At 41.0% G+C, this 27871-nt stretch overlaps 1 long non-coding RNA gene across 7 annotated transcripts in view; it reads left to right on the plus strand.

Moving 5' to 3' along the window:
* Positions 1-27871, plus strand: part of LOC146763373 (uncharacterized) — a 66348-nt gene that overhangs the window by 11525 nt on the left and 26952 nt on the right. For 2 of the 7 annotated variants that reach the window (XR_014952105.1, XR_014952103.1), the window contains one exon: positions 1-25917. This is a non-coding gene — a long non-coding RNA (uncharacterized LOC146763373). Of the gene's footprint in view, positions 25918-27871 lie in introns of those variants that run through there. The other 5 variants (XR_014952109.1, XR_014952106.1, XR_014952107.1 and 2 more) reach the window with 5 other exon arrangements.

Raw genomic sequence — 27871 nt, forward strand, 5'->3', positions numbered from 1 at the left:
CTTTTATTGTTTGTGAAAAAAACCTAAAAAACAACAACAACTGTATTGAAGGCTCTAAGAACCTGAAATCTTTTCAGCAGCTTCAGATTAGGTGCATTGAGTCATCCCCAATGTGAGCTTTCAGTTAAATGTGGGAGAAGATCACCACAATGACCTGACTAAGCAGAGGTAAGTGTATTCCCCACTGTGCTTTGGGAATTCAGCACACATGGGATAAAATGAAACATTTTTAGGTAATATTTTAAGCTGTTTTGGTGAAAATCATTTGGGCATTATCTTTTTGCAGTTCTCTGCAAATACAGATGAGAGCTTTTGTCAAATTCCCACTCAAGAAGGCATAATATTAAATTGAAATATTATGATTCTTTCTGCAGAAAATAACTGAGTATAGAGGAGAACCAAATTCCTGATTTATTTTTGGAGACAGGCAGGGAGAGAGAGAAAGGAATATTTCGTCTTTTCTAAATACAGAATGCTTTTCTGGCTATTTTTTATGTGAACTAATAACTCCTTATAAAGACAAGTTGAAATCCTTGTAAGGTGCTTCGCGCACATAACAAGCCCATGAACTTTTACAACATCAGGATATTCAAATCTTCACAAAATTTAAAAAAGGATTTAAGGGGGTTTCTCATCAGAGTTACAATAATATTTTTCAAAACTGTCATATTTTTTTAACTTTAGAATCCAGATGTTCTCTGAAATATTTATTGAAAAACAGATTCACGGGTATCTGAAGCTGAAACACAACACCTCCTAAACACCTGCATTGCATTTGTTGTGAGGCTTATCTGAGGCTAAGTTGTAGTTTTCCCTGGGCCTGACTAAAACCCTGTGAAAATCAGGGCAAATATTTCCATTGTGTTCAGTATGCACTGGGACACGCCCAGAAATTTCACTCACTGACTGCAGCATCCAAGGTGGCTCAAACCAGCCCAATCCTGTGGCATTTTGGTCCTTTAGGATTCTCTCTCTGCCTTACACTTAGTGCACAAAACCATGTTGTTCCTCAGTTATATCACAAAGCCTGTGTTGATGTCCATCATGTGCCAACCCCTGGTGCAATTTGACTTTTCCCTAGGAAAACTTTGGAGGGAATGAATACTCTAAAAACAACAACAAAAAAAATTATGTTAGATTATGTTTCAGTTCCTTTTCCATAGATGTGAAAATGTAAAATTTGTCAAAGAAGAATTTTAGGCTGCAGTACCTCAAGTCTTTACTAATTTGGAAGCCTCTCATTAGAGTTTTGATGTATGGTCTGTGCTCCCTGATACATTTTGGCTTTAAATGAATGCTGTGATGTGTTAGGTGGGGCATGTAATTAAAGTTGGAGGGATTACACTTTACAAAGTGCAGCAAGTCATTATCTGAAACACTACATACACAGTCAAATGTGTTCAGAAAAGTTGAGTCCAAGTGGAATTAAACTGGAGGAGACATAGGGAAGCATGGCTTGTATTACCAAAGGAGCCTTTATTTTTGAAAAAATGCAGAGAGAAATAAAACCCATTGAGCAATTGATGCCAGGGAGGGAGGAAGAGCTAATTCAAAGTTGATGTCAGGACAGCTTTTGAGCAAAGTATTTTTTTCCCCAGCAGCTCTTTCAAAAAGGGAGTAGCCCAAAAGTGGGTAGGTGTCAGTTCAGTTGCCATGACCAGCTGAACTAAAACATGCACAGAAATGTACCAACCATTCACTGCTTGAAAGATTTGACAGAGAGGAAGTAAAGTGGATTAGAGCAGGGAGAGAGAAAAATCCTTTGGCACTGGATTTGCTAAGTAACTTCAAAAAAGAAAAAAGTAACTTCAGAAAGACTGGGTGGTAAGATCCTAATGCAGAGCAGATGGTAGTTTTCACTTTAGTCAGAGTTCTTTGTAGATATTATCCTGACTAAATAGCTCACATAAAAACAACACAGCCTTTAATTTCTGCTGAATTTTTACACTGAATTAGCACTCTAGAATGAGACATATTTTATAACTTCTTCATTATAATATCTTTGTAGTGCCTTTAACTAAGGACATTAGGTATGTTTATTTCTAAGTGTCACACTGATTGATTTTTTTTTCCTCAGCAGAAGTAGTACTCATACCCACTGAGCTGTTTTCTTAAGAAACAATAAGAAAACTTGAGCTATTGAAGGCAAGCCCCATTACTTGTGCCGGTACTTTGTGTTCTCTCTGAATAACAGAAGTTCATGGCTGCTGGGCTTAGAGCATTCACTACATCTTAAAAATAGATTCCTGTTATTAAAAGAGCAAACATCTTTCTCCATTTCACTCTAGAAATTCCAAAGTTAAATGCTGTGTCAAAGAGAAGCCATTTGCTTGGTCACTTCTTCTGCAGCAGGGAAAAATACCAAAACATAAGGAATAAACCCAATATATGTACTGCAAATGATCTGAATATTTAGATTTGCTCAGTGTCCTCCTGATCTCCTTGATTCTCACAAGATCCACCTGAATAGGAGATTTCAGCTGTGTGTTCTGGGAAGGCCGAGAAAATTTTGTCTCTCCTGAGTGCTGCTGTAGGTTGTCAACACAAAGCTCTCTGATGTTTCCCCTTGTATGATTCTGGCTTGGTAGTGGAGACAGAAACTTACAGAACTTCCATTTTGCTGTTAACATCTTACACCAATTGGAAAAAAGAATAAATCACTTACAAGTCTCCTTAACTATCCACTCCTGAAATTCTAATGACTTTTATGAATGTTGCTCTTTTACACTCCAGCAGGATTACACGGTTCTTCATGTTTTATCAGAGCGTTACAAATATTGTTTTACTGACTTCTTGAGAGAAGCTCCTCTATCTTTTTAATAAATAATTAATGTCCACAAATGCTGGATGCAGATTCATTAAAGCTTTGTTATACTGTCTCTTTTATTTTACATTTATTGGATTTATGTGTGGAATTCATTTTTCCTGTGCTGCTGATTTGCAAACAAAGCTGATTGCTAACTTCACCCATAGAAGATGACAGGAAACTGTGCTGAGATAAAATACTTGACTGCTTCCAGGTGTTTTGTTATAAATGCTGGAAGACATCCATACAGTCAGGTGTGTTAGAGACTGGTGTGTCATTTTAGGCATGGAATTCTTTTAATGTGATTCTGAAGTTCTGACTACACCATCACAGCTGTGCTTGTTACTCTGCTGTTGTAGCTTTGCTGTAGAACACATTATTGCATTTGCCATTTCACTGACTTCTGTAGCTTATTAGTTGACTCCTCCTCATAGTCACAAAGGAAGATTTTTTTTATTTTTAATTTTGTGGAAACTTTTGAAATTGTTATTTTTTTCTCTTAATTTCCCATCTTTCTGGTGGGCTTTTAAATTCTTGCCATATCACTACAAATCACAGATCTTCTATCTGGCTATTCATATTTCTTTGAGCCAATGGCATAAAGCAATCTTGTAATATTTATTTAGTCTTCCTTACAATTGTCAGCTTCAGAATAGTTTCTCTAATGCTAACACCTTTCTCTTGACAATCATGACAGGTTTCTCCAGCACTCCTGTAAGCACTCATAATATATGATTTTTTTTTTTTTTTCCTCTCATCCAAATATTTAGAGGCTACAATCTGGTCCACAGAGAGTAGAGAAAATCTGTGCATTTTCATTTCTGAAGATGACAACCTTTGTTGTACTACCCCACACAACTATCAGCTATTTGCAGAGGTGATGACTATTGGTGTGGTAGGTGGATAAAGAAGATGAAGAAGAAAATTTTTCTTGTCCAGCTGAAGTCAGTAAGAATCTTTCTTGATTTCTGGATCCATGATACTACAGCTCTGCCTACAGTTTCCACTCAAAACGTTTTCCTTTTACACAGGAGAGTCCCCCACAAAAATATTCAAATTTAATTTGAGGGAAGGGTTGACTCTAACGTGATCTTTGGGAACAGGGATGTTTGGCTAGGAACCTTTTCCTTGCCACTTAAACCAGGCTACTTTCACTCTGTTTTATAGCATCGTGTTTTCCTGTTGATTTTTTCTTTTACTTCATGCTCTTAATTGCATACTGATGAGAAGATTACAAGCAAAATAAACAGGATGATTTGTTATCTGTGCTTTCTGTTAAGCACCAGCGTTCTGTGGGAGGTGCAGCCTGAAACTACTTTGAGGAAACTGTACCCAGAGCTGAATGAAGTGTTACTCCAGTTTTCTAATGGCAACTAGACAAACATTTTTCTTGTGGGCTTGATAATTTCATACCAGACTGCAATCTGACCACCTTCATGTAGGGTACTGCCTGTGGGCAGTGCCTGGTCCCACAGCTGTGTGTGGCTCTTCCTTGTTGTTTTATGTAAAACAGTTAAAAGAGTGTTGATATTGTGTGGCATCAAAGTGATGCTTTTGTCATGGAGTCAGCCTTCTGTTTCTTCCCATAATGAAAATTTGTGTAACACTTTTCCCCTGATTTAATTCAAGGCAGCAGTGCCAGAACTGCATACAGTAGTTTGGGAGTTTTTGTTTGTTTGTTGGGTTTTGTTCTCCTCTTTTTTTTTTTTTTTTTTTTCCTGTTGTTACTATCTACTTCCTCATGTTAAACTCATAAGGACAGGTACTCTACCATATATAAATTAAAAAACCATAACAGCAGGGAGATGGTCATGCCATGAGCCTGGCTGTGAGAGGTCCATGCTTGGAGAACTTGAGTCTGGAGAAGTCAAAGCCTTGTCCTTCTGCTCAAAGCAGCCAGTGACCTCTCCTCTTTTTTGGCACATTCAAGTTCTCCTTCTCCCTGCAATCCTGACAGAGTGCAGAGACAAGGAACACCTGAAAAATTAGCTGCTTTTTAGCTCAAATTTATTTGAAAAGCTGAATGTTTCTAAACATAAATCACTTGCTGGGTCTCCAGTGGGCACAGTTTTCCTTTCATTTGGTTGCTGTGGCTCTGAACAGGCAGATTACCTCAGTTTATGCATAATTTGCAGTCCCTTTGCTGTGAGGCACCAGGGCTGTAAAAGGGACTCGTGTCATGGGTGTTTTTGCATGCAGCACAAGTGAAAATGTGTTCCTTTCTAACTGTTACACTAAAGCAAACTCCTGGCTCAGGACAGCACCTGGATTTCACTGCTGAATACAGGGCAGATTTTGCATTTCAGGAAGACAAGGCAATACACTGCTTGTTCCTTTGCAATTTTCTTAAGATAAACCAGATGTATGCAGAAAGGGACACTGGAAATATTCGGGCCAGGACCCTGTGGCTAGAAATTAGCCTTAATGGCTCCAGTCAGCCTCACCTGCCCTTTCTTACAGTCCTTTTTCAAGCATATGGGGGCTTGGCTTGATCAGACACAGTGAGTTCAGCTGATACCATCAGGATAACTCAGTGGCTTCTTTGGCTATTTTTTTCTTCTTGTGTTTTTGTTTTGGTTTTTTTTTTTTTCCCATCTAAAATAGCTTTAACTTTCCTATACTCTGTGCTGATCCACTGTGTTAAAAAAAAAAAATCCCCCCCAAAAAAATCCAACAAGGACATCCTCCCATGCAGGCACTGGGTATTGTGGATGTCCACCGTGGTGAGCTTTTGCTGTGGAAATCCCAAAATCAGAAGGTAGGCAAGCTTTTTTTGTTCATAAAATATGACACTAGACAAGGCTTTTAATTGTTACATAGTTCAGAGTAGATAAAAGACATAGGCAGCTTCTTTTCTGTTTAATGATTTCCCTCCTCTTTTTCTTAAGGCCTTTAGTTAAGTATACTTGAGTTTTGTTATGTACAGTCTGTAGCAATAAGATTATGATCATGTAAAGATTAAGGTTATGTAAATACCTGATTTCTTTGCATCCAATCTGGATTTTTAGGAGATAATTAAGCTATAGTGTCATACCTTCAAATAAATTTTCTATACATTTCATGGTCTACATAATTACTGTGCCTGCTTATTATGCCATTTATATAGTGTATGAGAGCTTCTGATCCCAGCTTTTGTGTTTTAGTTGTCATTTTCCTGCTGGTACCTTTTACCTCTTGGACTTTAAAGTGACACTAAGTTCCTGGAGAATCATGAGATTCTTTTTGGGATTTGTGCTTTCTATCCTGTCGCCAGTGCTCTGAAGTACACACATTTTACCCAGTTTCTATGTCAGGTGTCAAAAGAGAGGATTAAATCCAAGTTTGAAGAACTCTGCAGCTTTGGCTATTTTGGTTATCTGGTAGCAATGATGAAACTGAGATACAAGGGAGAAGGTGGGGGAGATGTGTTGTGACATGTTGTATGCCTGAGCCTCAGAAATTAAATTTTCTATAACTTTTCCAGGGTTTTTATCAGGCTGTAACAGCAATAGCTTATCTTTAACTCCCATTCAGGTACTGAATTGCAGATTTCTGGTTGTACCTGAAGCCAAGTCAGGCTGTTTGTGACACAGCAGCACTTGTCTGGGCTGGCTGCTACTAAAATCCATTTTCATCATTGTCTCAGTTTCATGTAACCTCTCATCTGAGTGTTCCTGCAACCTGAAAAAAAATGATAGTAAAAGACAGTCAAAAGATAGAAGAGAACAGTTAAAGACAGTAAAAGATGTAGAACTCTGTCTTGTCAGAGTGATTCATGAAAGGCGACATCATTTTAGTTGCCGTTTCTATTCCATACCTCCAGCATGGCCTCCCACATCTGTAAATCTGTCTGTTGCACTCTTTATACTGGTGTTAAGTGTGACTTAGCCTTAAAACAGAATCAGTTCTTCTGGTAAATAACTGATCTGATTATTCCTTAATTGGTTGTGTCTTGTAACATACAACTTCTCTTTTTTTTTTTTTTTTTGTACTAAAAAGCCTCTGAAACTAAATTCAAAGTGCTGATCCCCACAAACTTGGAACTGCCTACAGTTTTTATTGTAAATACCTGTTGGATAAAACTGTTTCCCTTGCTAATGAAGGTTGATAGGAGGTAAAACAGTTGTCACAGTTCAACAGGCAGAGAAAATTGTTTGTTGGTCTGTTTTTCTTACTGTTTCTGCTTTCATTAAAGCAATGCTCTCACAGGAATATCCAAGTAGCTGTAATACTTGCCAGAGGAATATTACTTCTTTATTACAGTGTAAATCAACTCTGAGCACCATTTTGAATACAAACACAAATAAGATGTTTCTAAAAAAACCTCTAACTTGAGTTGAATTTTCTGGAGTTTCCATTTTGAGCAGAGCGTGTCAAAGCCATAAACAAGAGAAACAAAATTTTATTTCAGCTTTTCCTCTGTCCTGAAGCCAGAATTGCTCCTCGTGCTGAGAATACCTGTGCCTGAGCTGCCTGGGCTGGTGGCAGGAAAACGGTGAGGTCTGAGAGTCCCTTTGAGAGGCTGGAGCATGAAGGGTGGTGTGGGAAGAGGAGGAGGGAAGGAGCTTTCTTGCTCTCACAGGCCTTTTTATAAAGCCTTTTCTGAACTTGCAGTGAATTTATGACTTTATGTGCCTTTGATGAACTTGCAGAAATTGCAGGCAGGCATTCAGATGCCCAGGTTTCTCTGTCTGGTTGTCTAACCTAGTTAATTTTATTAACTGGGACTTCCAATTTATCAGATCTTCCCTTTTGAATCAGAAATCTCTCGCTACCAGTATTGATTCATTTAGTTTGAAAAAATATGAATGACTGGCTCCAAAATAATTTTTGAGATACTCCTCCTAGAACATATTCACTGCTTACTGCAACTAAGAGTTGGTTTCTTTTCCTAAGTAAAAAGAAACAGGACAAGAGGAAATGGCCTGGAGTAGCACCAGTGGAGGTTTGGGCTGAATATTAGGAAAAAATTCCTCACAGAAACTATTGTCAAGCACTCAAACAGGCTGCCCAGGGAAGGGGTGTATTGTAAATGCAGGTGAACCTAGTGGGAAGAAATGATGATGTCTGACTCAGTTCAGAAGGCTGAATGATTTCTTTACTATAACTATATTATAATACATTAATATACTATTCAAAGAAGATACTTAGACTACAAACCTACTTGTTCTAACTACCATATCTAACTCACAACTTGTGGCCCTCTCTTGATAGTCCAGCCCCAGGTGGGTTGGATTGGCAATCAGTCTCAAACAATCCTCACCAGAATCCAACCAAGCAATCATCCCAGGTAAACAATTCTCCAAGCACATTCCACATAGGAAAAACAAGGAGCAGAAATTGAAATTGTTTTGTCTTTCTCTCTGTGCACCCCTATGAAAAATCCTGAGAGAGAGAGATATGTCCCTGTGACAGGGGGGGAGTTGGTGGAGAGATTTAAAAGGAGTGTACATGTGACACTTGGGGACTTGGTGTTGGGGTAAATCAGACTCCATGATCTTGGAGGTCTTTTCCAGACTAAATGGTTTAATGAATCCATGGCTTCTGGGTCCTGACACCTTTGGTAGCAGCAGGACCTGTTGGCCACCAGGGCCTTGGCTGCCACATTCCTATAGCAGAGGCTGCCATGGAAGGATTTTTGCTGCAGCACTGGGGCTCTGGCTGAGCATGGCGGAGTGGGTGGGGACCCTGAGAGCTTTGTCTTCCCCCAGCACTCACTGTGAAAGACTGGGAGTGTGTCACTCACCTCTTGCACCAGGAGAAAAAATAGCTGGGATCTGCATATCCACGCTCCTGTGCTCCTAATAGTCTCCAGCTGATATAATTAAGAACCTAATCACAGAGGTTCAAGATAGAAACACACACACAAGATTGTTTCCTGTGAAATAGTTTGCCAACTTCATTGGAAGTTGAGGTCTATAGCATCATGTAGGCTCAGGTTCTTACTGAAGAGCTGCAAGGCTTATAGATGCATCTTTATTAAACTTTTATTTAAAAAAAAAGACATTTCCATTATTTCCATGCCCACTTGGTCTTGCAGATTACAGCAGTGCTACTTTATTTCTCTGTGATAAAAAAAAAACTTATTAGTTTTGTGTGCTCAAAGGGAAGTAGGAAAAAATAATAAAGGAAGAAATTGGAAATGAGAAAGTACTTGGCCTTATTAATTCAGAAGGAGGCCTTCAGGTGTCTTGAAGTTTCAACCAGAGCCTCATTCTTTTTCAATGAGGGACGAGAGCTGTAAGAGGCTTACTTTGTCCATTTTATTTATCATTTTAATGAGGTAGCATATAATTCATAAATATCTTAATTTTCAAGTTAAACAAGTCTTTTTAATCACAACAAAGATGGAGTCAGATGCAGGGCAATAAAATGTTCAAAGCCTTGCATGCTCTCAGCCTCTCTATAGCTTAAGAATGTAGAATTATTTGCAGCAAATTGCAAATCATCTACACTAATAGATAAAACTAGCAAACTGGTATTTTGTCTCTTCTGAAATATTACTATGGCTGGGATACCTGGGGCAAAGTCAGAGGGGGCAGATTAAGAATTATTTTGGTCAAATGCTGCCTCTGAGTGCTTGCAGTGTCACTCAGTCCAAGTTGAAATTTCTTTTCATGTAGACAAAGGTAGAGAGAGTCAGCCTGGATCATCAGCCTGTGATTCCATGTAATAAGAAGCTTCCTCCTGTAATCATCACTCTGCTTGTTGTACAAGTTAAAATAAGTGCTTCTGCTGTGAGGAGCAGCAAAGCACAAGACCACATGGCTTGGCACTTGCTAGCACTTAATCTGCTGTGTCAAAGGTGAGTTAAGGCTTAGAAATTAGGTCTATTAACAGAGTAAACTTATTTTAGTAATTGGATCAGTTCCTGCAGCCTGACAGACCAGTAATGTTATACCTGGTCATAGTGACTCTGAAAACAATGGAGCAAACTTCTGCATTTGTTCCAAAACTAAAAAACTCCAAAACCTTTATAACGACTCTTACTGGGGTTAAAATTTCTGCTGTTCAAATGGTCACACTAAAAGAATAAAAGCTTCCATTCATGTTGCATTGGTTATAGTAAATTTGTATATTGAGATCGGCTAAAGAGACACTAACTGAAGCTGTGAAGGAAAATTTTATTGTACTGTTCAACTTTACTATTTATTAACTTTATTGAAAGGATAAAATGGGACTAATAAAATGCAAGACTGAAAACACATAATTGCAGGCTCTGAGGAGCAAACTGTTTTCAAGATAATTCAAGAGTGGTGTCTAGGGTTAGACATATGAGAGAAATCTTCACATCTGTTGGGAACTTTTTTTTCCTTATGGAATATTGTAACAATGCTGGGAGCACTGTAATGGCTGTGTCCTCCAGGTTGGATTGCGTCTGCTGTGCTGGTAATTCTTGGCTGCAAACCCTGTCTGTGCAAGGTGGAGCTTCAGGCTGGACATCCCAAAGTGGGTGCAAGCCCAGCACTGCCATCTTAGAAGGTTTAGCTATGCTCTGAAAGTTTAGTGGGAAAGCAGAAGGACCAGAAATATTTTCAGGCCACATTTTATTCCTGTCTTTTGGGTTGCACCACCAATTATGTGCTCTGTGCCTACCTCTATTCTCTTTATTTCATCTATGCAAAAGCCTCCCTGGCTGTTTTGGGTTTCACCTGAGATATCCAATGGGGTAAGGTGAAGGTGGCTCCACAGCAGAAAACAAACCCAGGTGAAAAGTTGGCAGGAAAGAGGGATGGTAGTGAAGAGGTGTTTTCAAATTGTATTTCCATTCCAAAGTTTCCATTAAAAAATACCTTTGCTTCAGCCACTTTAGTGTTGATTGTTTAACTAAAGGAATTGCTATGGTTCTTTTTTTCCAAGACTAAAATAAATAAATAAATAAATATATGAATAAAACTAAGTTTAAGTGTAAGCAAACTTAGATGATTGAAAATGTTGTAGTCAGAAGAAATCACAGTAGGAGCATATGGGAAGTTGCCTTAACAATAATCTGTGAACCCTGCAGTGGCATGTATATTCTAGGTACTGTGAACTGCCAGAATCCTGCCAAGATTTTGCTCCTGTCCCTTGCCTGGGCCACAGAGGCAGTGGGAAGGGTTGTCTGGGGCTTGGCTGAGCCCACACTGCTCAGTTGGATTATGGTCAATTCAAGAGCTAAGAGACACCTCTGCAACCAACCAAAGAGCAGTTGTGTTACACATAAGACTTAAAGAGGCTTTAGTCTGCAAGTGCTGGTGTAACAGCCATCAGTACTGATAATAACACAAGCAAGCTTTTAGAAGCACTAAGTGTATAAGAAAGAGCAAGGAGTTAAAAATCAATAGGCAAACCAAATGATTACTGACCCTGCCAGAAGCATGCTATAATTTACACTCTCCAGGACTTGTTTACATGTTTAGCAGCTTATTTATCAGCATGTTTATCAGCTTGACACTTAGGTAAATATATATATACATATATATGTAAAATACATATATAAATTTAGAACTATAGAAACTATAGAGCTATAGAAATATAATAATTTAGAACTACAGGAATGATTTTCGTAACGTAGCATATTCCAAAGACTCACGTGCTGGCATTCAAACCCTAAAATTTTGGCAAAGCTATGCAAGAAAATGAAATCTGTAGAATCATGAAGATTTGGGAATTTTCTTCTGAGTTATCTCTGAAAGGCAAAAACTGTGGGCATAGGATCTAGGATTTTTGCATCTGGGTTTTGTTGCTGTTGTTCTCAACTTAAATGTTTTTATTTCTGGATTTTTTTCTGGAAATTAAAAGGTAACAATTATTCTGGGAATGCCAAGGACATCTTCTGCACTTTCATGTTGCCAGTGGGGATGGTGAGCTTGTTGCATGCCTAGCTTGCTGGGTAAGTGAGAGTTTTTAACTTTCTCTGGTATGTTCTGCTGGAGGTCTGCTTCACTGGAGACTTAGAGCCAGATGAAGATGTGGGATGCTCACAGCCCATGGGATATGCAGCCAGGAAGCCAAAGGTTCTACAAATAACTATGTTTTTACCTTAAGCTGTAAACCACGTTTTCTTATGCAGATCTGGCAGGGTTAAGATAAAGCTTCAATACTTTCATTCCTCTGAATACTTTCATTCCACTGTGCCCTCTAAAAATGAAGAAATAATTGGATGGAAGTAGAGGTGAATCTATTATCCTTTGAAGAGTACCAGGATTTGTGCATGTGTTTGTTTTACAATGAGTTCATACTACTAGCCAGTTTCGTCCTGATCACAAATTCCTTTTAAAAGGAAATATATTGCAGGATTTACTCTGAGCCTCAAGGTGCTGGCTGTGGATAGACCATAGCAATTCAGACCTGGCACTGAGGCATGATCCTGCTTCCACCACCTTCTATTTTTGGATGTTCACATTTCCCATAATATCAATGGCAGATATCTTAGTGCACAGTATTCCGAAGAAGGAAGAAGATATCTCATGTCATCTCTTATTTCTGTCTGCTAAAAATCTGCTGCCTCATTCATGTTACCTGTCTCTCAATGGGTTGCAGAAGCCATTCTGAGCCTTGACTGTTTGAGTCTCTGAACTCTGGCTTTTGAGAAGGTGAGAAGTGGCAAAGAACAAAAAATAGAAGTCCGTGCAGATCAGGGGAGCTGTAGACACAGACCCTTTACAGCGAGGGTACAGGTGGTAAGAGATGTGAATCACAGCTTGGTTTTGGTACTCAAGGCTTTAAGAGATGCAGCTCCCATGTACTGAATTTTTTATTTTGGTTAAAGTCACTAGGTAGTGCTCTGTTGTAGCTGTTTTCTGTCTTCACCTTCACACTGCCAGAGCCTTTAGGAAATAGATTTACTGGTGTCATTTTACTTTCAGGTGTAGCCCTTGCAAGAGCCCAGACAGAAAGACCCCAGAGCCCTCACACCTGAGCCCTGAGAAGCCCTTGAGAAAGCTGCTGAGGGCCTTGAACAAAGACAAGCACGTCACTGTACGATGTCACAACCGTTTCTTCTTGCAGTGTTAGGAGAAAAAATGCAATTGCATGGTCTCAAATTTCAATGGGACACCTTAAAGAGAGATCCTTTGCTGATAATTGAATGGACTTTCTTATCCTACAGATCTCCAAAAACAATTTTTACAACACTAGACATGACAGCTCAGATCATAATCAGAGCCAGAAAGAGATTGCTGATAATGGCAGGAAAAGATTCTGCATTTCACAAATGAGTACGAACAGCACGTAGGATGTAAGGTGGAAAAAAAATGAGGAAAATACCCCATTTCTTCTTATCTCTGCCTCCCCACAAGTATAAAGAAGCTTGGAGAAAGAAGTTTTGAAGTGCCTGAGGTGAAACAAGACACTCCTCTCTAGCAGCTGAAAGAGAGCTAATTAACGTACAGGCTCAAGAGAAAACAATGTGCTTTAATAACCAAAACGATAATTAAGTTGTTAATTTACACATTACAGACTTCTGGCAATAATGTTTTGTGGGACAGTTCCTGTATTAACTGTCTGTTTGAGAGTGAAACTGCTTTTTGGAAGACACACAGTATTTGTCGATAAACTTGTAACAATAGTGACCCCCAGCTACTCTCAGAGAGCCCATGTTGCCAATATCCTTCTCTGGGCTAATTATTATACCTAATAACCCAATTTAATTTCAGATCAGTCATTGTGGTTGCCAGACAGGGATGGTCTGTAGTAGCATGGAGTTTGGCGGAGGTCTTCACAGCCTGCCAGGAAGCAGGGCAAAGACTGCAGGAGAGCTTTGCAATTGCTGTCAATGACCCATGGGAGGTGGAGCCACTGAATTTTGAATGTCTCTTATTAGTAGACTTGACAGCTACAATGTAACCACCCATTAAGGCAGATTGTCCACTCCGCTGTAATTAGCGCAGCAGCAAAATGGGCTGACCGAGAGGAGATGACAAGGTCACATTTGTAATCAAATTTCCATGCTAACAGCACAAAATGTAAATAAAAATAATTACAAGTGCTCCCTTTGTCAAAGGGTGGCCAAAGATTGGTTTTCCAGCTCACATAATTTGGTGTAAACTTACAGACGTGGAAATCATAGGCAGCTGGTTTCATTTGGGAGTCACATGACAGAGTTCTTCTGCAGCCTTGTCCTTGCCACAAATTTAGGCAAGCTTTGCATAGAAGAGAATTAATACTTGCACTGTGCTTTTGAAAAGATCGTGGGCCAAGTCAAGTGAGCTGGAGTGGGGCAGAAGAGCCAAAGGATAGCACAAACCAGTAATGAAAACAACATGTGATATCGTTTGGCCAGAGGAAGATGAGAACGGTGGTGGGATTTAAGGGTTCATTATGAAACAACCCTCCCACGAAAAAGAATGTGCTCAGGGATTAGGATGGGATCCTAGGAACTGGGAATATTGGAGTTTATTTCTGACTTTGTTGCGTCCTATCTGTGTGCTCTTCTATCTGTGACTCAGTTTCCCAGCCCACATAAGCCCGCACTTCAGTGCTGCTCTCTGGGCTCCTCCATGGAGGCTTCTGGCCTCTTTTGGAAGGCCAGCTGAGCTGCTGAAAGACAGCATGTCATTGTTAAATTGTTTGTTCAATGTTTTATATTTCAGATGAAATGAAAAGCTAATCTGAATGAGTTTACATTCAGTTTAGCTTTTCATAAATTAAACTGAATGTACAAGCCCTTGAAGAAATGAGAGTTTTTTTAAAAAAAGAAGAGATTGGGTGTGTTTTAGACAAATTCACCTTTCATTAGGCTCTCCCCCAGCACTCCTAGTTCCAACACCTCTGACAAGCATCCTGTGATCCTGATTTCTGCTACACGAAGTAATGTGGTGGCTGAAGTGAGCGCTGCCATGGCTGCTACAAGTTCATGCTGGTTTTAGAGCCCTCTCACAGCACTGCAGGCTGGCCTTAGGGTCTGAGGGGAGGAAGAAGAAATAGCACAACCATTTAAAAGATTTTTGCAGTCGTACAGCAGAGGGTTTGGATGATTAAGTCTTTTCCTGAGGATGATTTCAAGACAGATAAGAGAGAAATTATAAATGACATCAGCAAAGAAAGTTGTTCAGGCCTGAGAGTGTACACAGAAATGTTTCCTCACATGTGGTGAGGAAAAATGTGTATACTTCTCTCAGCAGAGGGTGGTGTTTTGCTTCTGACATGAACCTGAGGAATATTTAAAAGGCAGCTTAAGGAATGAAGTTCAAAAACATTTCTCCTGGGAGCAAATCAGGCCCTAAAACTATCCTTTTCATTGCTCATTATTGCAGCATGGTCAGACTGTGTCCCAGTAATTTTGGGAGTTCACCTACGCGTCTCTCTCAGAAAAGACCATCCTCAGATTTCTTTATCCCTGGACTGAGGGTGAAGAACATGTTAAAGACCATAGGCCCTGGAGACTTTGAGGGAAACTCTAGGGAAGAGGACTAATTCGAGGCACCAGGATAAAAGATTTAGAAATATAAAGTAAGGATTTGCCGAGCTTGTTGCAAAGAAATAGAGAGCAAATCAAGTTATTTCCTCACATTCAAAGAGCCTATATTTTTCATCCCAAATTGGAAACTACAGAAGAGCTTTGCTGATCAGCTCTTTCACACCTTTCGCGTGCGAGGAATGGGAGAACCCAGAGCAGGGATGTTTTGGGTTCATGGATCTCATTCGGATGTCCCAGCAGCCGGGAGAGGGAAGTGTTCAATTCCCATGGATGCCACTAGAGGCCACCACAAACCTCGACAAAGAGCTAAAAACTCTAATTTCCATCAGAGAGCGAATTTACAAAACGGAGCCAGAAGGCCCTGCTGTATCCCATATGCGCATGTGTTTCATGTCTCCTGTAATGAAGGAAAATGTGCCTGAGCTTACATCAAGCTCATGTATCCATCAGGTTTTTACTCCTTTTTTAAGGACTTTTTTTTCTTGAAAGAAGGGTTCGATAGGAGAAATATTTTTCATCATCATGGTGACTTTTGTGAGGGCAATACATGTCATATCTGTTTCATGGAGGGCAACTATTAGGTCCAGAGAATTTAAGAGACTTGCAGAGATTAGTAGATATTGTTATTAATTTTTGCTGTAGAAGCATAACCTGCTCTGGGACAGAGATTATTTAAAGCTTTTTTATTTGCTAGGTCCAGCTATCACATAGGTTATAATGAAGAAAATGGACCACAACTTTCTTAAAATCTAGCCTTTATTTAATACAACGAGCAGCCCTGCACTGAAGTGCTCTTTTTTCTACAGATAAGTGCTGACACCAGTTTCCGATATTACCTCAGCTCCTATAAACCACATTCACCTGCAGCTGCAGGATCAGGAAGCCTGACGTAGCATTTTTCATGGCTGAATGCAGACATTTGGCTCAGCCAGAATAAAGAACATAATTAAATATAATGTAAACTAGAAGGGTATAGCCATTCCACCATTCACCTCATTTAGGAGCATGCCCAATGCAACATATGTTGCTATGTCTTAGAAAAATTAAATTGATTATTTATGAGTAATTATTTTGTAAAGAATTGGCTTTTCTCCATGGAAAACCTCTATCTATCACTTTCACAAGTAAATATTGGCAGCAGTGATCCAAGGTTGTCAAGTCAGCCTTTCACATTAGGTTGCACATTGCTTTGTAGTGGATCCTAGTATTAAAGCAAAAGGCTCAATTCTGTCAGCTGTGTCTGAAGTGAAGAGTCTGGCATTTGGGAAACTCTGCATTTCAGAGCTAAGGATCAGACCATGTGGAGATGTATTTGAAATTCACACCAGTGGGGAAACACTTTTTTCCTAAGTGATTAACGAGAAAGGATGGGTTGGTATTGCTTAAGATTGCTTATGATTAAGTTGGTATTGCATCTTATTATTTGCATGCTGGAAGCTGTAGGAAGTGTGGAGCTGGATGCTCCTTCCTACTTTTGTTGGCCTACACCTCAGTATTTTGTATTATGCTTCTTATTAATGTGAAAATACACATTAAAACCCAGCTGGTATATTTTTATTGGTTGAAACGGCCCATTTCAGCAGGGAGAAGAAGATTGCACTTTTTCCCATAACACACAGCAATGGAGATGTGCTAGATACAGTAGGATGCATTTGTTTTCCTTTTTCTAATTACATATGGGATGTTATCAGATCTGCTCTGGTAAATCCTCAACTCTCTTTTTGCAGGCTTAAATAAGCCTGGCAAATTTCATGTGTGTGTGCTGCTTTTCTCCTCTGAGTCTGTTTACCTTCAACAAAAGTTTTGTTTGGACTGTAACAGTTTATTTTTACTAAAAGGATGATTTTATCTTGCAAATAAACACACCAGCCCTTGCTTAGCATGCTTTAATGAAGGTTTAAAGTGGTGCATCCCACGGAGGGAGACTCTGCATGCTGTCACTGCCTTGTGCCCCTCTGCAACTCAGCCAGCTGTGGCATCCACAGCTCCTGGCTTCTTGACCTTCATGAATTCCATCAATCACAAAGCCAGCAGGATTCTTCAGGAGCCTCTGAGGTGTGCCTGTAAGGTAACTCTTCCTCAGCTGGTCCCTCTCCCATCACCTGCTACCTGCTCTCCTTAGGTGCTCAGCTGCTGTGTTCAGACTCCCAAAACAGGTGAAAAGCAGAGGTAATGTTTTCCAGGTGCTTTGGGGAAAGGGCTTCATTAAGCAGTGTTCACCAGCTCCCAGTTAATTCAGGGGGAATGAGGTACCTGAAGATGTAACAGGGGCTTTAAAAGCTGCTAAAAAGAGCTACCTCTCCACAGATGTGCTTGAGGTGCAGTGATTCTCTGTAAATGTTATATCTGCATAAGCCTGGATACCTTTAGGTACATAATTAACGAACTTCAGTTAGGAAAATAATTGTGTTGTCTCCCCTGTAGTCAGAGAGAGAAATGAGCAGCTTGTACCACCATGATCTCAGCTGCTGTCAGGAGGTGCCTTGCTATTTCCTAGAGAACTTAGGGTGACAGCAGTTATATATCTAAAATTAGTTAGCAGAGGGCTGGGAACTACTCATATGTCAACTACTTTTAAGACTGCAATGTAGATATTTTTGAAAGGTAGCTTGTTAACTTGAAATATGTTTCTTTTTGACAGAGGTCAAAATTATTATTATTTTTTTTTAACTAAAGAAAAGGTAGGTGGAATGTAGAGCAGATATAAAAATCAAAACAATAGAAAAGGATGGTTTTGGTTGTAAATGCTCACTTGTGTGGAATTTTGACTGGTGCTTTGGAAAGGGTGAGCTCCACACTAAGGAGCTGAGGCACCATAAAACATTCTTTCCATGGTTTGTGTTGTCTGCCTTTGATTCCATGGTGGGTGCTACATACCTGTGGAAAGAGTGCTGCTGTGAGCATATATTTTTAACCCTTTATTTCTGGCAAATAATTTAAAAATGATGAAGAATTTTTACCTTTAAATGGGAGGTTTCTGAACAGCAGTCATTGAAACATCAGGCCATGTCACAGGCCATGTATGGATGGTACCATCACTTAAAAAAAATATATATCTTTAATGAGCTGTGTAAACATACTTCCTTATGGAATCCAAAGGGTACAAAGTGAGATGAGTCAGAGGTTCGTTTATTTCCCCTTCTGGTTCTCAGTGTGTATTACACTGTCTGTGCTCTTATTAGGCGCCTTTGCTGACACAAACACAGAAACTCATTGGCAGTCACTAGTGGAATACAGGATTTATCTCAAGAAATGCTCTGGCTGGGGACTGGATGGCAGAAACACTCAGATATGAATAATGTGGTTTGTTTCTTGATTTTCTTTTTCTGCTTATGATCTATTTTCACAGCAAGTCATTAGTACTGGAGACTCAATAAATGGTTGTGTAATAATTTACATAATAAATCTTGGCATCAGTCTGCAGTACTGACAAACACATGTTCTGGTGGGCAGAGGCTCATTAGGCAGAGCTCTTTCTCACCCATGGCTTAGAGATATTAAAGGCTGTATTTAGTTAGGTTGGAACTATTCTTTGTCTGATTTAATGGTATGGACATGTGAAGACATCTGGAAAAGTCCCTCAAAGGCTTGTTTTCAATTCATAAGAGCAGTGTGAACAAATTAGTGGCAAAACCATGAGGAAGTGTAAATCCAAAGGTTAAATTGACTCAAATTAACAGGAGCATCATTCTGCCCTGCAGTGGGGAGATGAACGTCGGCCTCTAAACTGCTCTGACCAGAGCTTTTGCATGGCCATAAATTAGAGATCTGCTGGAGTCTGCTCCTTCTGTGAGTGCTTTTTTTAACTAAGTGAAGTCAAGACCTTTATTCCTGCTCCTTTAGAAAGGATTTAATGCGGCAAGAGCAGCGTAATCCCTGTTATGATCCCAGTGAAAACTGAGGAGTTCCAACGGATGCAAGGTCTGTCTTGTAGATCAAGTGCAAAAGAAGCAAAAGCAGCTATCTTCTACTGCCCAAAGACCTTTTCAGAGCATTAAAATTCTTAAGTTGAAACATGACTTCAGGCTCTAAGAGATTGCCTTACATAGGGCCTGGTTGAGTTGCTCTGCTGTGTTACATGAGGCAGTAGAGGGGCACAAGGATTTACAGGTCATGAGTGCCCTGCAGCACTGTGTGCTCAGACATTAACTAAAAAACTTTATGAATGTGTGTTTCTTACCATGTTAAAAGAAATACTATTATGAGAGGATAGTTTGAATTCCTTATCTGTATGATGGTTCTAGAAACCACAAACATTACCCCTGTGAAACACCCGAGAAAAATAAATGCTTCAGCTCTATCACTTAGTGAGACTTCTGTTATCAGTTCTGAAAACAGCTCACACTTACAATCAGTGATGCACAAAATACCCATCAAAATTAAGTTAGCTTCAAGTGGAGCAGGGCTGGAATTGTTTATGCTGCACACTACTGATTGCAAGATGTTGATGAGCTAATTAATGGTGAAGTAGAGTGCCTCAATCTGTCGTTATTCAGTGTATTAAAGCAGGTAGTTAATGTTGCCTCACAACAGGAAACTTGTGAGGTTTTTAGGGGTTGTGTTCTTTCTCCTTGCCCCCAGCAGCAGGGTCTGAAGCTAGAAGTGAGGAGCAAGGAGGTTTTAGTGCTCTTTGCCTGGTTCTTGTCCAATATTCTTGATCTGAATTTATTCAAGCTTTGTATTTTAGTTGGCTTTATTTATGGAAAGAAGAAAAAATAACTTCCCTCTTCCAGGATTTGTGAGCCCATCTCAGGTGAGATGAGGGGGCCCCGCACTTCACCCGAGTCTGACGATGCAAACAGAGCAGTGCTTCTCTGAACTCAGGGTCTTCATAAAACAGGAAAGCTGGATGGGACCGAACGCACTTTGAACCAATATGATTAATGCAACATTCGCCGTTTATTAGTGAAAAGATGGCAGTTTATATACACTTCCATATAGTTTACAGCTTACAAAGGCATTCTGATTGGCAAGCTAACATTGTTTGTCTTTGTCTTAAGTTGGTCAGGCTTTTCACACTGCAGCTCTACCCTAATTCAAAGTTGGATAGCTTATTACTTTGTAGTTACCTTAACGTAATTCCTAACAGCATCACAACTAATTTCTCACTGCGTCGAAGGCTCCTAGGCCCCACCAAGGCCACTTATCAGGACCTAGTCTGAGGGGTAGTTCAAGTCTCACTCCAGACATAAATCATGCTCTCTCTCAGAAATTCTGCAACACTTCTCTCTGGCACCTGTGACCCCGTGTGATTTCTTTGACCCCTATTTCTTAGAGTAGCAGAGGTTTTAGTATCCTGATTAGCTGCTTACTTTCAATCAGAAATATCTATTTCCTTATTTATTGTTTCCTGTGTTGCATGAATTCCTGGTGCTTTGGCCTCTCGCTGTTTGAGGGAGTCGAATTCTTTTTGTGGGTCCTGTTTGCTCATCCAAGGTTGGGTTTCTCTGGACAAGGTCTGCCAGCTACTCCTAGGATTTGTAAAGTAGGAACTGCTCAAAGTTATCTCCTTGCTATCCTTTATCTCATGCTTCTGGCCTTTGGCTGCTTTCAGTGTTTGACTCATGTCTTTGTGCATGGGAGAATTCTGGTCTGCAATGACTCACAAGTGTGACCAGTTCTGGCTTTATGCCCAACTTTTCTCAATGTCTATTTTGCTTGTGATGCCAATTTCTTGAAAACATTTAAAACAGCACAATGTTAAAAAATAAAATTGCTTTCCTACTGAAAACAAATATAAAACTTAAACAAAACTCGTAATTTTTAAAGTCATGATGATTTGGTTTCTTAGTATTAAAGCAGGTAATTTCTAATTTCTTTAGTTTGGCCTTTTTGTTGTTTCCTTTCCTCAAGAAGAGGTAGGGCAGAATTTTCCTAAAGAGAATGTTGAAGGTTGCTAGACCTTCAAAATGTCCAGCCCTTCAAAACTTTTATCAGCCATGTTGATGGAAATATTACAATGTCATGCAAATGTGAATTAGTTGGCAGAACATCTTGTTGCAGCCAGGGAAAAAAACCCTGCATACTGAGTGGCATATTTATACTTTTCAATGGCATCCTTATTGGCTAAAGTGGAACACATGTAGCTGTACTTTGTAAAAATAATGAAGTCAAGGATATAAAATAGCTGGGCTTCTCCAGTATTCAAACACTCTTTCAGATCAACAAACTGAAAAGGTCTTTCAGGATTCTCTACTGGCTTTGTGCACAAAAGATGAAATCATTCAAAGAGCAGGGCATAAAGATACCATCTGATATGTGGATCAAAATAATGCACGCTATGCTAGGAAAATAAGACCAGTACAGAAAGTCTTGAATGAGGTTTAGCATTCATTATTCCCTATAAAATTGATTGACAATTCTTTTTCGACTGTTTAATTTTAAAAAGACCTACAGGAATTGTTTGGCCCAACCTCATTTATATTTTGAAATAAAGCTTTGTGTGTTTTTATTCATCATGGCAAGCATAGAAAAAATATCAGCACTTATCTGATCCTGGCTTTACATAATGCAGCATTAATCAACAAAGTTTTACCTTCATTCCTCCTGTGGGTTACTGAGCTAAGTACTCAAAGTCATTGCCATTTCATGGCTGCTTGGTGTCTTGTTTAAAAAGAAGTTGGAGAGCTCAGCTTAGCTCCTGATGGATCAGCAGAGCTGTACCAGAGATGCGTAGGCTGTTTTGGACAAAATGAGAACAAACTAAAAAAGAAAAATGGAGTTAAACCCCTGATTTAGGCTACAGTCCAGCAATGAGTTCCATTGTTGTTTCCATGGAGCTCAGTGCAGCATCAGCCACAGTTGTTTTTTAAAAAATATTCTTACGAGGCCATAGTGTTTCCTGTCTTACAGGGAGCATGGGAGGAAACACAGTAATTTGGTGTTATTTTGACACATCTTCCATGCCTTCAGTGAAGAACAGAATGGAGATAGGAGTAAAAGGCAGCTATATTGAAGCATATTTATTCTTTTTCTTCCTTTTTTTTTCCCTATGCTTTTCTATTCATGTTCAGACATGCAGTTAGTTGTGAAGAAAGGATTGAAGTGATGGGCTGAAGCATACTTCTTTGGGGGAAGATTGCCTTGTCTCTTTTCCTCTTGTTTCTTTTTTATTCTCTCTTGCAATCTATAATGGGGATTAGAAATTACAGATATCCCCAGGCAGCAGCCTGGATCAGAGTGAGCCAATCAGATGGATGCTGCTGCATGAACCTTCTTTCTGATTTTGTGGGTGTACTTTAGCTCTGCAACTGCCAATCATCATCAGATCTGAGCATTCCCACCTGTGGGAGAGGTCTCATACCTTTCTAATTTAATTTCAGTTGACATGGTCACCGTGGCAGAAAGGAAGGAGAGAGTTCTTGAAAGAGGAGCTTTCCCTTATGCTCATTCCCAACCTATGCATGCTGCAAAACACTTCCAGAACTTCCACAGCTGCTATCCTTTCTGTTAAAAAGGCTGGTGAAGCATTATATAAACTGCATTCTGAAAGTTGATGCAAATAGGTCTTGCTCTTTTCCCAAAGCTGCTGAACAGCTTTTGAGTGGGGAATGATGCTGCACCAGTTCCTGAGAGGAGGGGGTTTATTTTAAGCCAGCTATAATTCTGGGTTTCTGCAGCTGACAGCTACACTGACTGGGGTGGGAGCTGGCTCCTGTCCCTGGAAAGAAAAACGAAAGGTCCTGCACACCCTGGCTTCTATTGCTGCTGGTACCACCCAATTACTGCTTGGATTAATGGGACATGATGGTACCAGTGCTTTGAGACATCTCCATCGTGCATCTCACCACGCATACAGCTGCTCTGGCAGTCAAAAAGCCATGAGAACTCCCTCCCCCATGGTGATTCACCTCACCTTAGGGTAGGTGGCTGAGCCCTGTCCTGTAGATAAAAACCTGTGCAAGCTGGTTGCTAGCAGTGGGGTCTAGTTAACTAAGTCTGCACAGCTGTAGTTTGATCATCGGAATTCCCTTCCTTCACCTGTGTGTATCTTGCTTGGCAAAGGGATAAATCCTTCCAAAAATGTAGTGGGGTATTCATTCTTATCAGGAAGTTACCTGCAGTAACTAGTTTGGAGTACTTAGGTTCTTTGTAATGCTCAAAATGATCCTACACCTTCCTGGGAGCCTGTTTTCCAGATTCTCCATGCTCACATTGCAGCAGGGCTCATCCCTCAGCCCTTTAGTTTGGATTTTCCCATGTTCCTCATACTGTGCAGCATTTCAGATACTCTGGATGTGTAATCCAGACTGGCAATCCATCATGATGCTGGGTTTAAGGTTCCTTTCTTGCTGTCCCCAATGCACATCTTTTGTTCAGCATTCATTATTTCCTTTCTTTCCAGAAACCCTATTTCCCATCTTACCTTCCCTGCAGAAATTAAACTTTGTCACAGTCTGAGCATGCTTGTCTGTAACTTGAGATCTGAATTTAGAGCAGCTTTTTATTTCAAGAGCACTGAGCCAACCAAAACAGGCTCAAATTTGTTTAGTGCCCTGGATATACAGAGAATATCTCCATTTGTGCTCTTCATGTTTTGATTTGCTCCATGAAGAGCTGCAGGTCTTACTAGATCCTTCTTTTGGTTCTGGAGAAATATGAGCCCATGACATTGTGCTCAGCTGTGAAAAGTTTAAATGCAGCTCTCAGCTGGAACAAAAAGATTTTCCTGCTTTAGGTTTACAAAACAGTGAAAAGCATAACAAAGGATACTTTAGTAATGTATGACTGCCTTGTATAAGTAACTCAGAGCTGTTCATGTTGGAAGTAGACCCAGAAAATGAAGTAAAATTTAAAAGACAACAGTTAAGGTATTTTTCCTATATACTTTAGATTTGCAATTTTATGATGTTCAGATATTCGTTACATGTACTATTTATCCCACTATGTTCACTAATTAGAATAAACATCTAAGCAAATTTAGCTTGCTTTCCTGTATCTTTATCTTGTTCTACAAATATCCTGTGGAACCTCAAGGAGCAAATAAAATATCTCTGTAATATTTTTAATTCTTTCTTAAAAATTAAATTGTCCCTCCACTTCCCAGTTCAAAGGACATTCAGTGTTCATCTGGGTCTCTCTGTCTCACTCAGAGAAAAGTAAAGACTATGGAAAAAATAAGTTGTCCTAACACTGGAGGCAGGAACAATGAAGAGATATTACAGATTCTGTGAGTACTTGGTGTGTTTGGCTGAGCAGTTGGATTTTGTGATGGGAGTTTTGTGAAGCAGCCGGTTGGATTAATGAAGGGTGTGGGAAGAGCAGATGTGGGAGGGTTTTTTTTCTGGAAGGTAGCCAGAGCAGCTCTGGATCAACCCCACTCTTGCACTATATACAAGTTGAGGATGAGGAGTCTTTATCTCCAGAAATGCCTGGTCTGACCCTCTTTACTCAGCTTGCCTGTGACATTTGGCACTGTAATAGGTACCAGAGTATGCCTTTCCTTTTCATCTGACATATTATGATGCTAGAAAATAACTCCTGGGTGCTGCTGAGCTCCAGCTCCATTCATCAACTCCCCTCATGTTTGCAGGAGCAATAGGATCAGTTGTAATTCCTCCAGCATGGATTGTGCTCCTTGGTGTCAGAGGAAGCTCCTCCACTCCCTTTGGGTGTCTCTGAGCAGTTTGAAGCATGCAGAAGCTGCTGCTTTGAGTGACATTTCTCTCCCTTTCTTCCACAGCTGAGGACCTGCCACACGCTCTATAAGAGAAGGGTGACCTTTTTGTTTGCTGTAGCCGCAGATGTTAACTTGTTTCAAGGATATAATGTAAGGAGATTTGTTTTTACAGCGGTAGTAGGCAATAAGCTGTGCATTGCTGATAACACGCATTCCTAAGTTTTTACAGCGGTAGTAGGCAATAGGCTGTGCATTGCTCAACTGATAACACGCATTCCTAAGATAACACGTATTCTTGAGACTGTGAAAATCCCCAGATCAAAAGGACAACTGTGAGGAAGACAACCAGCCTTCAGCCCACGACCATCAGGAGGCAGAAAACGACCACCTAGCAACAGAATGCGACTGCGCAGAAGAAACGAATGAACTAAGGAGGAAGATAAAAGAGCGAACTAGGGGACCACAAGCGCGGCAGTTTGGCGGAGCGGTGGCTCCCCTCTGTCGCCCAGCGCTGCTTTGCTTTCGCTCCCATATACTCTATTAAATGAATTTAAATAAATTCTGTTAGTCGGATCGGATGGCCTCTTGTGCTCACTCATAACACGCTCTTCTTAATTTCTCTACTGGTAAAAGGTTACCAGTAAAACTTTATCACAGCAACAAGAGGAAGAGTGCGGTGGTGTGTCTTTAATTTGATTTTTGTTCAATACCTGTTTCCCCCCCCCCATCCCTAATCTCCTCCTCTCCCCAGTTGTCAGTATTCCCTAGCTCTCCCCTAACCCCCTCATCTCCAAGTTGTCAATCCTCCCTTTCCCTGCCCCTTTCCCTGGAACCTTCCCTGTCATTCATCCTAGCCCCCTCCTCTGTTTCCAGAGCATTCCCTGTCTGTTTGGTGAGACTCGAAACCCTATTGCTTATTTTGTGTTATTTCACTTCCCTGCTTCCCCTGATAGGTTTGTGATGGGTTAATTCTGCCCTAAACTCCTCCCCTGCTGTTCCCTCATTGGTTGCTGTTCCTACACCCATCTCCCTGAATTCTTGTATAAAACCTCTGCTCCCGCTCCCGAGGGGGTCTTGGGGCTCACTGAATAAAACCATCCTGTTCACCCCCAAGTCCCATGTCACCTCTGTCTGTTCCCGCACCACCGACTGGGACTGCAGAGCTTCGCAGGGGGAGCGGCCGCCCGTTCTCTTCCCTCTTGCCGCCTGGCACGCTTCCACTCGGGGTATTGCGGCGAGGGGAGCGTGTGCCGCGCTACTACAACATTTGGTTGAAGAGGATGGTTCTCTCCTTTGTCTTGTAGAAAAAATGGGCAAATTCGTGGTGGCGCCCGCCTCACAGAAGAAGAAGGAGGGAAGAGGGACATCTACAGCCGTGGAAGCTCTGCCAAATGCTAAGAGGAGCTGAGCGCCGAGCAACAAGAAGATTGAAGCTCCGGGACCTCTTTGTCCTTGCTACTGTGCTCTCTACCCGCCCGGGAGCAGCCACGCTGCGCGGGCAGCCAGGCTGCAGAGGCTTTAAGCGGGTAGAGTTACCTGAGGACAAAGAGTGCAGTTTGGCAGTGGCTCGGGAGTTGAGCCTGAAGAAAGGCTGACCAAGAGGAGGTGGCTTTCCTCTTCTTTTTTGCTTTATCGGGACCTGCTGGCCACGTGCTAAAACAGGCGGGCTTCCCTTTCCTTTTCCAAGGAGGAGATGATAATTCCTCGCTTGGTCTTTTATGGAAAACCACGTTTTAATCCCTCGGTAAGGCATCTGAAGCAAGACCACCGGAGGCAGATAGTGGCCAAAACCAAGGCTTTGGGGATGAACTTTGGTTTAACAGGAACACCTAAGCCTCCAGAAGGGCCAAACCGTGAAGGAACATTCCCAGTTTTAGCGTGACTTTTCCATCGAGTCGAGGAGAAGATTCAAGTCATCACCGCCCGGGCCCGGAGGGTAAGGTGGGCTAGACGGGGTGGGGGCCGCCCCGATGGGCGGCTGGGTTTGCCGCTTTTCTTTTTGCATTTTAACCCCTGCCTGCGCCCAGACTGGGGCTGTATCCCTGCACGTCCCTGGCAGGTGGGTGGGTTTTCCTTTTCTGGGGGGGAGGCTAGCACTCTTCGCTGAGTGATACTCTTCGCCCAGTCTTTTGTGGGGACCCATATTGGATTGCTTTTTCTTCTCCTCGAAAATGTTGTCTTCTCTATCCTACCCTCCCCATTCTGGGCTGGACGGAGGGGGTAGAAAAGACACAAGTGAGACGAACATCTAAAAGGCAACACGTTAACTATGGGAGGGTTGTTAAAAGAGGCCCTTTACACCCACGCATTGCGCCGACATCCAGCTGCGTCGGGCCCCCCTCCTATAAATTTCCCCTTTTTGCTTCTGTGAAGCTCCCTATGCCCCCATCCCCTCGGACTTTCCTAAACCTTTTTTCATCCTCCTTTGGGGATTGCTGTGGCCGAGCCGCCCCAAGTGCCCTGCTGGACACTGTTCAGGCCAAGTGCAGTGTACCCGGCACCCCTTTCCAAGATGGCGATGGCCATGCCACTTGGAACCCGCTTTCCCGCCTTGACCCTTCTTTTCTGCCCCTGGTTTCCCGCCAGTCCCATCTCTCCCTCAATGGCCCTGCACCATCCCTGCACAAGGTTAGTCCCTATTGGGGGAGGCGGGGTTGGATATTCCCCAATCCTTCTTCTGGCTCTTCCCCCGAGGGGAAGGATCGGGAGGGACCTTCTTCCAAGGAAATGGAGTCGAAACCCGGGACTGGGGATCCGTCATTTTGTTTTCCCCCTAAGATGGCTGCATCCTGGTCCACCCCTTACCGATTCCCCTTATTATTCATGACAATCACTAATTAAGTGATTGTCTGATTCCCCTATCCTATTCCTTAATGTACCCAACCCAATGTTCCTTTTTATTTAACTACGAATTCTTTTTGCTTTTGATTATTTTTTGAATAATCTGTTTGTTGAGTTATATTTTATAGAAAGAAAGATCATCCCATTTAATTAATACCCAAGATATTATGCCTACCTCTCAAAAAATATTCAAATTGGACAAACCACATCGCTATCCGCTGACTCT

Source organism: Lonchura striata, chromosome 1A, assembly GCF_050655825.1.
Source record: "Lonchura striata isolate lonStrDom1 chromosome 1A, ASM5065582v1, whole genome shotgun sequence".
In the NCBI taxonomy this organism is placed as follows: domain Eukaryota; kingdom Metazoa; phylum Chordata; class Aves; order Passeriformes; family Estrildidae; genus Lonchura; species Lonchura striata.